Below are 13,800 nucleotides of genomic sequence, written 5' to 3'. Positions count from 1 at the left end.
GGCTGCCATTTCTTCTCCCTGATTGGCTCATTCTATTTGAGCCATGAAAACAATGATGTGGATGTAGTTAATATTGGGTTAACTTTCCACTGATGGCTCAAATAATAGTTGGCCATGGCAAGGATTATTAGAGAAGAGACAGGCGCATGCCAAATTCACACAGGCAAGGGATTCAATTTTGGACTAGTTATCCTGAATCTATATACTACATATTACTTAACACAGTTACTGGCATTTTTCTGCTCTTTTTTCCAAGAAACTGATGACACACACACGGTTTAAGCCAAAGTGACTTATTTCTACTTGCAGACTACCCTATGCCTCTAAATAGCTCTTCTATAATGAGTTATTGCATCTCTTTAACCACTAGTTTTCTCAAAAGTATAATGTAACTTATGTAAATCAGTGTTTCTCTAACTTTCTTCATGCATCTATGGAAGATAATGGCTCCCAGGAGATAGATTCTCCCATGGACTATACTACAGATGATATGGAATGTAGATTACAGGCGATTACTGGTAGTTTCTCCTCAGTTTCACCCCTTTTCCTCCAACTCAAAAGAAAGGAAAACACATTGATGAATAAATCAAAAACAGGTAGATGATCTCTAAGACCTCTGCCATTCTAAGTTACAACTCAAGGAAAGTTCAAGACAAATTCAAAGGAATTCTTTAGATAATCTAAAAGATATAAAGTCATTGTTTCTACAGTTATCTAATAGCCTCATAATATTAACTAAAAACTTAGATAAATATTCACAAGAATGAGTGTTTCATATGTCCTGGAAAAAAGCATAAAACAGTCTTTTGGACTGTTTGAAGGGATAAAACACATAAAATTATTCCTTATCTAATACTATTTGCAGAATCATTTTATGATATGTTGTCAAAGATATGCAGAGGTTATTATTAACCCCAAATACATCTGAATTTTTTTATTATTATCATTAGTTCAAGAAATAATTTATGAGATATCTTAAATATAAAAGAATAATTCATTTCTAACATCTTTCAAATTTACCTCTGGGTCATTATTGAATATGGGCCTTTCCTTCAGACAAAAACTTTGGCCCTGTTTGCCAAAGAGTTTCACATAAAACAGACATAAATATAAAATTATTATCCATCTAAACTATTAAGATAAAAAATTTGTTTTATTAACAAAAACATTTCATAGTTTCATATTATTGTATTCCAATATTTCTGCAGGGCCAATTACCCTCTCAGGCTATTCTCAGTAGGCACATCCCTACATTTATGGTAGAGAGAACAATTCTTCAAGCACAGGATTTCCTGTTCAGTGGCTGCAAAATTACAAGGACTTTAGTTTGGAATAAGTTTGAGCCAAGTACTTAATAGTAAGGAATAATAGCATATATTTGACACACTCCAGTTAAAAATTCATTCCTATCTACAGAAATAATTTTCATTCATTTTTTATTTTGTCTTAAGGAACTTAACTTTTATTTATTCAATTCCACCATGAAAATGATATATTCTACTTTTATATATATGTATGTATGTATCTTAAAATAATAAAATCTCTCCATTGAATAACTCTATTGTTACAATGATAGCATAGCCAACAGATTTTGATCTAGACTCCTTAAATTTTCCAGTTAATTCTCTTCTTTTTTAAAGAAAATAAAAGTAAAATTTATGATTAAATTTGACTCTAGAAGAATAATTCAGTATTTAATCAGTGAACAATATAGTTTTTACAGATATGAAACCTGAAAATATTAGGCAAGTATAGTAAGTAGAATCCAAGAACAATCCTAAAAGGGTTATAATTGTATTAGTTAAATAAACCAATAGGTTCGAATTCCCCAGAAAAATGCTTAGGTACTAACATATTTCAAGTAAAATTTGAAGTTATTATTAAAAGTAGTGATGAGGATTTTCCAACTAAGGTAGTCAGAATTCTAAAACTGTGAGCCCAATTCCTATCTGAACTGGCTTCTAGACCATATGACACTTTTCTCAGCAAGGAATCTCATTAACAGCAAATAAAATAATAAAATGGTAAATGAAGAAGGCATTGTGACGCATACCTATGATTCCAAATGTGTGAGGCTGGGACAGAGGATTGCAAGTTCAAAGGCAGCCTCAGCAACTTAGCAAGACCTGTCTCAAAATTTTAAAAAAGGGATGGGGATGTTGCTCATCCTCAGTACCAAAAAAAAAAAGGCAAATGAAAAATGCTTTCAATTATATCACATAATAAGAAAACTAAAGGGGGTCTGTTTGTTGATGAGCTAATAATGACAAGGTTATGAAACTTTCTACAGTTCTCTTTACCTTTCCTTCATGGTTGTAATATAGCTACCACAATTCCAGATATCACTTCTCTAAAGGCAGAATCTGGAAGGTGAAGGAACAACAAGAGGTAGAAGACTATGATAAATTCATGTTCATTCTCCTTTCTTACAAGGACTAGAGATAACTTTCCCAAGTATTCTCCAGCAGAGCTCCCTTCTCATTTGTCTCAACAGTTATGTGGACATTTCTGGACACAAACTGGGAAAATGGACTACTTATCTAAAGAAAATGAGATTCTCATGATTAGTCAGACTGCTTCCAAGTCTGCACAAATACATTTTATATTATATTAACATTAAAAAGGTGTGAGTCTTAGCAAAATTTAAAAAGGAATAAACTTCTGGTATGTGTAATAGAATGGATAAATTTCTAAAGAACTATACTAAATGAAAGATCCAGACTCTACAGGCTACATACTGATTCAATTTATGGCATTCTAAGAAAGATAAAACTAGAGGGACAAAAATAAAATCAGTCATTAACAGAGACTTGGGATGGTGCATGAAGATTTTTAAGAAAATGTAAATATTATCTGTCTTAAGTGTAGCAAAAGTTCCATACCACAAATTTCTCCACATCCATAGAACTGTACACCTAAAAAGGGTTACTTTTCCTATATGCATAATATTCTTGAATAAACCAAAAAAGTTGAGGCTTTCTCTTGTAAAGATAACAGCAGTGTGTATTATAACTCCCTCTCTAAATAAATCTCCATAAGACTTTAGTCTAGTTTGAAACTTAATCTGTGAATCAAGAATTAAATATTTTGTTTAAAGACATTTCTCCCCAAAAGTTGCCTAGTCCTGGAAAATTATTTCAATAGAGACTAGTTATGAAAAAAATCCAGGTGCTCCAGAAAGTTCCTGGAATCATCTCAGCATTTTTTTTTTTTTTTTTTTTTTTTTGGCCAAAATCTGTTTCCCATGGTCAGCGGCAACACGTGGAGCCAGACTTGGCCAGAAAATGTTCCTCTGGCTCTGCTCTCTGTACACAGTATTCAGAATCTCATGTGCCTTTAGAGCATGGCTAATTAATACAAAATTGTGACCTAATACACATAATGGCAGTCATATTTCAGTATAAAAACTTTAAGAAAATGTTAATCTTGCAAAATAACATTGCATATAAATTTCTTACATTGAAAACCTTATTTTAATTTTAAGATCCAAGTCACTTTATATTGCTTCAATTTTATCATTATTACTCTAGTTCAAGAAAGCAAAATATAAATTACTTAGTATCTTACAGTAGTTAAACCCAATATTTAATCTTATTAAAAGAGACATGGTGTAGATGATGCCTCTGAATTAATACTTAAGTGATCTTGAATAAACTTTTATGCACATTTCTAAAACACATATTAGCCATTGGTATAATGCTTAAATGAGAGCAGGGTTGGCTCAAAGGAGTGAATGCAGTAAACACTAAAACTAGATAACTTGACTTAAAAATTTATAAATGAGTTTCTACAACAGTACTCTTTTTTTATTTGTTTTACTTAGTTACACATGACAGTACAATGATCTCGACATATCATACAGTTGAATCAGATGGGATATAATTTCTCATTTTTCTGAGTGTACAGGTTGCAGAATTACATTGGTCATGTAGTCACGTATATACCCACAGCAATAATAATGTCTATTTTAGTACTCTTTCTTGATTTGGTTCACATGGCAATGTTTTTGCGAAGTTAATAACATGCTAAGTAGACACAACAGTGAATTTCAATAAAATCAGGAACTTGAACATGTCTATAATTTTAAACCTCTTGACAAACATTTAAGTGTTTAAATATTTCTTCTTTGCTTTCTCCAGATATTTTGGAATTTTATAGAAAAGTTAGGAATGATAAATAATGAGACTAAAATACATCACTCAGAATTTTTATTTTAGTAGGTTTTGAGAAACAGTCACTAGACATTTGAATGAATATTTGTGATTTTGAAATAATGGCCAATCTCCATTATCTATTCTAAATCTTGAACAGCTATTTGCTACTGCTTTGCACGAATCTACTCCCTAAATGTGGTCACTCTTGAAAGGTCATATAGAGATCAAGAGTACCCCATTAGTTTAGCTTTAGCTTTAAATTGCCTAGTAACTCCCAGGTTTCCCAAGCTTTCCTAGTTGAAGATTTTCAAACATAATACACTAACAAACACAGAGGTTCTGCTGAGTCACCAAACTTAACCTCTTTAAAACAAAGCATTTCTATTAAAATAACTTGTTTGGCACATCATTAGGGTTGTGCTATTATTAGTTTCAAGCAAACAGATGTCTTCCTGGATAAAATCCAAGCAAGGCATCCTTTTTATTTTGGCAAGCTGGTAACATGTTAAATTATACTTTTTCCAGCTTAGTAACTTTTTAGCATCAGTAAAAGATGCAATCTTGCAGTTCCATTAGAATTGAATTCCTAACTTACCCTTTTACAGTAAATATTATAACAATTTTGATTCCTTACAAAAACAAGATAGTAAATTCCATCTTTCCTAAAGATGTAGATATACTACTAGACAATGGCATTAAAAGTATAAGACCACAATATTTGTAATCATTTCAATATCACAATACCATTCTCTTAAAACTTAAAAATATGCTAATGTTCTTCCTAAAATGTGCCTAGATGTCAAATCTTGAAGCATTCCCCAACAGAGCCACTATATTCAAAGGACTCTAAAATCTACTATACATACACACTGCAACATTTTTCTTTTAATCTAGAGCAGAAATTTCCTGTTTCATTTTCCCACATAAGCACACATTTCAGCAGTGTTTTCTGTAGTAAAAGTAATTTTTTAAATTTTCTATTTAAATGATTTTACATAAAAATTTAGAAGTGTTGCTGAGACAACCATCCATGTACATTCAGACCTTCTTACTTTCAGTAACAGAACACCTCTGAACTCATGTGACTGCAATTGCCCAACTAGATGTCATTTTCCTAGCCTCCGTTGTCAATATGAATGGTGATATGGCCATATTCTGGCCAATCAGATATGAAGGGAGGTGATGTGAGCAACTTCCCTATTATATCCATAAAGAGAAGTTACTCTCCCCACCCTTTCCTCCTTCTCAAGGGCTGCTACCAAAAAGCTAGCTTCAGCCTTTGGTCATGGAGAATGCAAAGTTAAAATAACCTTAAATCCTGAAAAGCCACCTAAACTTCTAGAATGCTTCCCTATATCTAGAATATTCCTAGAGATACAGTCTAATATGAATCACCATATATTTCATTTTCTTTGCTACCTCTGCTTCATCAATTTTATGCATCAGTGTTTATAATGTGGTTATTCGGTATAAACACAATATGTAAAAATGTTGCTTTATCTGCTAGCGATCCATTTGGGATATTTTTAATCCTTGTGGTTCAGCTTGGGATGCCTCTGTCATCATTCAGTCATCCAAAATTCATGTTGAAATGTAAGCTTCACAGCAATAGCATTAATAGGCAAAGTCTTTTGGAGGTGTAATTAAAAGTGATAATGGCTTCACCTTCATTGGGTTAGCATCCTTGTACAGGGGCTCCATGTTGAAGGGAGCACCATTCTACCCTTCCCTGCCTTCTGTAATGTCTCCCCCCTCCCCTTGCTGTACCACATTCACCACCTTAGATGCAGGGAAAGTAAAGTTCACTGACACCAAACCCAAAAGCATCTTGATCTTGAACTTCCCAGCCTCCAGAACCATGAAACTTAAGTTTCTATTTTGTAACAAATTAAAGTCTGTGGTAATTTGTTATAGCAGCACCAACAGGCTAAGACACCAATTTTTTCCACATGAATACAAATATCACAGTCTCTTCATTCAGTACTACACTGCTCTATCATGAAGGATGACTGTTTCAAGCTGGACATGTGACCCATACCAGGCCAAAAAGCTCTCCTAGCTGTTTTTGCTAAAACTGCCAGGAAAAAAAAAATCATTTTCTCCATTGGAACTTTAAGGGTAAATGCCACACAAATTTGGAGACTCTTAAGGCTCTTGACCACCAAATGGGGTAAGTCTGCCTAGAAATCAATGCAACACAAAAGAAAATTGTTTTAGTCAACTTTCTTGCTGCTGTGACTAAAGGACCTGACCAAAACAATTGCAGAGGAGGAAAAGTTTATTCGAAGGCTCACAACTTCAGAAGGTCTTAGTCCATAGAAGGCCAGCTCCATTCCTTGGTGCTTGAGGAGAGGCAGGACATCATGGCTGAAAAGCGTAGCAGAGGGAAGCAGCTCATATGGTGATCAGAAAGCACAGAGAGGGAGACTTACTTGCCTAATACATATACATACCCCAAAAGCCATGCCCCCAATTAACAACTTCCTCCAGCCACATCCCACCTGCCTCCAGTCACAACACAGTTAATCCCATCAGAGATTGACCTACTGGTTAGGTTAAGGCTATAACCCAATCATTTCTCCTCTGAACCTTCTTGCACTTCTCACACATGAACTTTTGGGGGACACCTCACATCCAAATCATAACAACAACAACAAAAAAAAAAAAGAATGAAGGAAAGAACGTCCTCTGGATTTGATCTTTTAAACCTTTGCATCCTGCTATGCTAAACCTAGATTAGATGCTCCCTGGGTTTCCCAGTTTTATGGGCCAATTTTCATTTGGGCTAAAAACGAATTTAAACTGTGTGTGTGTTTGTGTGTGTGTGTGTGTGTGTGTGTGTTAACATACCATCAATTCATTCAACAGAAAATATCTGTGATCTTTGTATTCCTGTGGAAAAGGCTGGTATATTTGTCTGTTGGTGCTGCTATGACAAATTACTGCAGATTGTAATTTATTACAAAATAGTATGCATTTATACAAAATAGTGTATGTATGTGTGTGTGTGTGTGTGTGTGTGTGTGTGTGTGTTCTCTCCATATATATACTTTATTTTTTTTAACCAGGGATTGAACCCAGGGATGCTTAACCACTGAGAAATATCCTCCCCAGCCCATTTTTGTTTGTTTGTTTGGCTTTTTTCTGAGGCAGGTTCTCAAGAAGTTGCTTAAGAGCCTCCCTAAATTCCTGAGGCTGGCTTTGCACTTATGATTCTCCTGCCATAGCCTTCCTAGCTGCTGAGATTCCAGGTGTGCACAACCACAAAAAACCTGGGTTTCTATAAATTGCAACTAAACAACTCTTCTTAATTTTTTTCCCTTTCCCCCCTTTTTTTGTTTTCTGTGTGTGTGTGTGTGTATGTGTGCGTGCGCGAATGCATGCGTGTGATGCCAGGGATCAAACCCAGGATCTCATACCTATGCACATGCCAAGCAAGTACCCTACCACTGAATTATACCCCTAGTCCCTAAGAAACAGTTGACTATAAAACAGGTATTAATTGTGATCATTTTAATGACCAGAAAATATCATTGACTTTACTCTAAAAATAGTTCTTAACTTCAAAGTTATCCACATGTTTCCAAGAATGTCAGTTGAAGATTATTGCTAATCTTCTTAATTTACATGATCATTTGGGTCTATTAAAATAAAATCTGGGAGAAATTTATCTTCATGATACCAAGTCTAATTAATGCTTTTAGCCTATTACTTCTCTGCTGTCAGCCAAACACACAAATACTCTTTTCCTTGACACACATTGACATAAACAAATACTCTAGTATATAGAACTTAATTTAATTAATAGTATTATTTGAATTATAATGTTTTCCCCTCTCTCTTAACAATATATATCACCTCTATCTCTATATCTCTTTTTTGTTTTAACTAATGAAAGAGATGTGAAAACTTTCAAACACAATAAGCTTTATTCAAAATTGACCACTCAAATTAGTTCCACCAAGTAAAGACTCAGGAGTCTTTGGCTATTTCCAATGACTGTCAATTCATTCAGCAGAAAATATCTGAGCAAACTGTGCCAATCAAAGTTTTAACATTGAGCATACAGCACTGAAGAAAGCCATCAAGCTCTTACTCCATGAGAAGTTTGTTTTCTGAAATGTACTGAATTTCCTCCCACCACCTAATAAGAAGTTTCTTTTCAAGATGGATCTATTCACAGTCATTGTTGAATGACTTCCTAAAAGTTATGAATCCTGAAGGGAAACTAGTGTCACAAGAGTTTGCCTCATTGGACAGCTGACATCACCTGAGGCCTCTGTCTACATCTGCTTAGTGCTCACAGACCTTGAGGCACTAATCCCATCCTGTCACTGTTCACCCAGGACAACACCAACGCAAAAGTCCTACACTAACCTCTCCTCTCCCCTGTCCTCCTCATTCCCACACACCAAACCCTCTTCTCTTTCCCAACACTTTCCTTTGTACCCTCTGGGGTTTCTTCTCTTTTTGTCTTTTAATTTACTTATGTAGCAATGAATAAATATTGTTTATGTAGAAGACAGTGTTCAGCATGAATTTAATTTCCGTTGTACTGTTTTTATGAATACTGAGAAAAATTGTTCACATAACAATGTGGGATGGGACAAGTAAAAAGTTTGGTATTAGCAACATAATTCAACTATTGAACTCCTTTCACATTATATGTCACAAATAACCTACAGCTCTCATTATATCATAATCTAAATCATATTATGTCATAATCTATCACAATCAGTTATATCATAATCTATCAGTTCCCCCAATTGTTTTGAAAGCAAAGAATTAGAAAGCCCCCCAGAGTTTCCAAAAGGTTTCTTTCTGAGAATTAGATACATTCACTCCCTTAACATCGATAAATAATTTTCGTTTTGTCTGGAGTCCCCATAAATTTATACCTTGAGGTGATGAATATCAGATTAGAGATAATATATAATTGGAGATGATATATAAGATCTTATAAAGTGATAGAAATGTGGTTGAAAAACTAAGTGGAAAAAAAAAAGAAATGCATGCTATTTTAACTGAAGTTCTCAGATTGGTTAATATTAGGAAAGAATGTACATAGGAAGTGAGGATTCAGACCCTGAATCTCTTAAAATTATTCCAGGCTCAGATACTTGGAAAAGTTTCTATGGACCTTAAGACATACACATATTTAAGTTTGAACACTGATGATCCACTGTCCCATAAAATTCCAACTTTGGAGTAGATTAGAAAACTATGAGCCACCATATTCTTTTGCTCTTTTCCTTTAAATATCCATAATTCACCAAAATATATTATATATTCACTATTTTAACTTCCTCATCTTCCACTTGGTTCTCAATCATACTTAAACAGTAACGCATTCTTATAACTTCACTGAACCAGCTCGAGTAAGAGTCATCAGTAATTTCCTAACTCACAAATGCATGACTTTTCATTGCTCATGACTAGATTTCTTTATGGTTTTTGATCCTGGTGACCATTCCACTTATCTTGAACTTCACTACTCTCTATGCTTATTGATTTATTCCTTCCTGTCTGCTTGTTTTCCAAGACCCTCCTTTGTTGTGCTCCTAAAATTTTCTTCGGCAAGGTTTCTTCTCTTGGCCTTTTTGTTCTCCTCATTGAACAAATTCTGCCCGGATGTTCTCATCCACCTTTCTGGCCCTTTCTACATCATGATAACTTTTGTATCTCCAGCTCAAACATTTCCACTAAATGCACATGCTTTACAACAGTGTTTGTTAGACAGCTTCACTTTGCTGTCAGCTTGTAATGTCTTAAAATGCCAAAATAGGAATTCATTCTCTTTCCTGCCAAATTTGTGCCTGTTCCTCAATCCCAACTAGTTATGAATATCACCACCAAGGCCCTAAGAAAGCCCTAAGAGTCCTAATTCCTCAAACTTCTGCTTCAATAATTGACCAAGTCTTTTTAACTATTGCACAAAAACTTTATTTGTATCTTTAATTCATTCTTTTAACAAATATTATTGCATACCCATTATGTTTGGGGCATGATTAAAATTATAATAGAGATTTAAAAGTAAGCATGCTCCTTATATCTTTAAATGTTTTGAATATGACTATGTATGTAGATGTACGCATGCACATACATATATATGCTCTACCTTAGAATTATGCCATATAAAAGTTATTCAATACAAATTTTTAAAAGATTGTTATATAAAAAAGAAGAGGATTTTTTAGATATATCTATTTGCCCAATATTTCTTTACACGTTTTCCCTACAGCCTGGAATAATCTAATCTCCCAAAATTTCTACAGTTTGTGTTGTTTAATATTGGCTTTATGTCACTTAACTGATTAATATTCTGAATATATTAACTTTTAAAATAATTTTTACTATGAGAAGTAGCACTGTGAAGCAGAATTTTTCTATAAGTTTTGAGAAGAAAATCCAAAGAAAAATTACAAGATTATAACTGACAATCATTAATGAGAGGCTCAAAATACTTCAGTAAACTCAGATTACCTTTCCATTGAATATCACTCTGTTCCTTTTCCTTGTGACTTAAAACTTAAGATGTTGACCACCTTAAAAACAGTGCCTAATATTGCATGTTTTAATACATTTTTATGTTTTGTTAATTGAGAAATACTTCAGCATGTAATGTTTTCCTTTAAAAAGTAGGAAGAGTGTTATTAGGCAAAATGACAAATCTTATACATAATCAGGCAGACAGAAATGAATAGGAAACAACTTTCACAAACACTCATCTGTTTCTACCTGGTGAAAGTATGACTCTGGTCATGTTTGCCCTATTTAATTTAAGTGAAGCTTACCTTCAGAAGAATCAAGGTCAAGTCCACACAAAGCCAAAGCAAATGATGCTACTTGGAGTAGTGACAGGGGAAAGAAATAAGTTAAAAATATCTAGCTTATGAATTACCCAATGCATCCTCTTAACAAGAAAGCTTATCAGTCACCATGGCATTAAGCTACTCAATTATGGGTCATATCCTTTAAAGCATATTTATAAACTAGACAACAGAAGGTGGAAATGTTATACTTTTGATCTTCCCTGTCGGCCAAATGTCTTTCATAACCACTAAAGAAAAAAGCCACTGACTGAAAACCCAAAATACAGATACAGGAAGCAAACCCATTACTGTTATTCCTGTGTTGTAGGAAATTGCTTTCTTTTTCTATTCTATTGATGTAGATTAGCCTCAAAACTTAATGAATTTAAGCAGCTGACATTATTCTGAATAGGTTAAAAAGTTGGGTAGACAATAATAGTTACAATGAACAGGACTATTGCATCATTGTATTTACATTTTATATCATCCTCCTTTGGAAAAAAAATAAAACCATGTTTATGTACAAGGAATGATTGAATAATTGTTAAACCCAACAACATTCAGGTTCATAGTGATATACTGACACCTAGTGGAATAAAAATAGAATTCCAATGCTGCCAAGAAATCTGTTTTTAAGCTTTTCACACTTAACTTGTAGAATAAACAATATTCTCTCCCTCTCTCTCTCTCCATATATCACAAACATAAGCAAAAACACAAGATGGCCTTGATGCCAATGAAGTATGAAATTACTTGAAATAAGACACTATCAGATCTCAAAAACATCTCACCAAATTCTGAGAAGTGGCTTATTTAAAAGCAATCAGTATTCTTTATTTTTACTTTTGTTTTAATCAAAGTTTTTAACTAAAATAACTTAAAGAATCAATGTTTAAAACAAAAGTGTCCCTTGTCTTTCAATGCCTTATTGTCCCTTTGACAGTGGCAAAGGTGTGTTAGTGATTTTAGTTTATTTTTATTTTTATTTTTTATTTTCCGGGCTGAGTGCTCCCTTCTGCAGGACCATCTCCACAGTCTGTATATCAGGATAGTCTGGAGTGGGGGCAGGGAAACAATCTACCCACCACTTCCTGTTTTCCATTAGTCTCCCAAGGACCTAAAATCCCCCAACATTTCCAAGCCCTGGTTTTACCAGGTTTAGAAAGAAGATCCTGCTTTTGGAGCACCACCCTCAGCCCTCAGGCTGACAGCCACAGGTCACTTTGAGGAATGTGAGGCCAGAAACGCACAGCCTGGTATAAGATGAGGTGCTGTCAGTTTGTACTCACGTGAGATTGTCAGTCCTTCTGCTTCAGGGATGATGCAAGTGCCCAAAGGCCCCCAAAAGAGCTGTGGCCACACTCATCTGAGGTAGTATATAAGAGAGATCGAAGATAATTTTTTTTTCTTAATTTCAGTCTCTATCTCTGATTCAATGAGAATCTCTAAAAACTAAACCAAAAACATCATATAGTCTATCAGTTTCATCTTATTCAAGATAACAAATCTGTAATTTTCTCAACTGCTCCAGCCTGGGCTCTTCCACTGGTGCACAATAACTCTCCTGAAGATTTCCCTCTGCCTATATCTCCTGTATGATTCACTGTGTTCTATGTCTTTTTCTTAGCGGTGTATCTCTGTTTTGCTGGAGCACATACTCCAGTAGCATCCTGAGGGAAGGTAAACAAAAGCGAAAAGAGATTGATGGGAGGTAAATATTTTAAAATAGTGTATGTCTGAAAATGGTTTTCATCTGCCTAATTCTTAGTTTGGCTAAGAATAGAACCCTAGGTTAGAAATCATTTTCCTTAGAATTTTGGAGACATTACTTCAGAGTTGTTGATAAATGAAAAGCAATTCTGATTGCAGATCCTTGAGTCTCTCTCTCCCTATTTTCTCTGTCTCTCTCTCTCCATCTGTCTTCCCTCCTCCTCCTCCACCTCCTCTTGCTCCTTTTCTTTCTCCCCATCCTCTTCCTCCATGGGCCTTGACAATGAGCACTCAAGTCCAGCCCACAGGCGTGTACTGCTGCTCTCCAGTTATGCAAGTAGGGTGCTCCCCTGAGTGGTTCTCCTACCTGTTTGCTCACACTCAACAGACAGATTAAACTTGAAGGGCAATTTTGGTTAGTTCTAGCAAATTTTTAAAAATTACTTATTTAATTTTTTCATCCCATTTCTTTTCTCTGGTCTCTTTTTGTAATTTCTATTATTCTCGATTTTGAGCTCTAAGATTCTCTTACAATACTTTCTAACTTGAATTTTTCTGGGTTTTTTTTTTTTTTTTTGGTGATATTGTTGATGGTAGTAGTGGTGAGGTTTAGCTAGGTTTTATTGTTTACTTTCTTTCATGGGGCAATTTCAACAACTCTTACAAAATTCTTGAGTTTTCTTTTGTCATAATTTAAATTGCTACAAACTCTTTTTCATCCTCTTAATACTTCTTTCTTATAGCATTCTATTCTTTTTTTTATGGGTTCAGTAGACTAAATTTCTAATCCTTAGTTTCCAGCTCATACTTCAGAGGGGACAGTGAGAAAACCCCAGCATGAAACTATGGGCACAGGGGTGTTAGAGTCTGTAAACAAGTCAGGATGGCGCCTGGCAAAATGCCAGAGGGAGTGGTTTGTGAAGTAAGGCCAGCGAGCCATTAAGTGTGGAGATTTCTTATTGGTTGACTGATGTATCTAGTTTATGCTAATTAAGATAAGCTGTGTGGAATGTATAAATACCACTCCTGTCCTAGGCTCCCATTCCTGCTGTATCAATCTACACAAGTTGTCACCCCCCCCCCCCCCCCCGTTAGTTTGCTGCAGCCGGACTGCGGCACAGGGG

Source organism: Spermophilus citellus, assembly GCF_964194105.1.
Source record: "Spermophilus citellus genome assembly, chromosome: 11".
Classification (NCBI taxonomy): domain Eukaryota; kingdom Metazoa; phylum Chordata; class Mammalia; order Rodentia; family Sciuridae; genus Spermophilus; species Spermophilus citellus.
The sequence above is the reverse complement of the archived record's forward strand: the minus strand, read 5'-3'. Positions refer to the sequence as shown.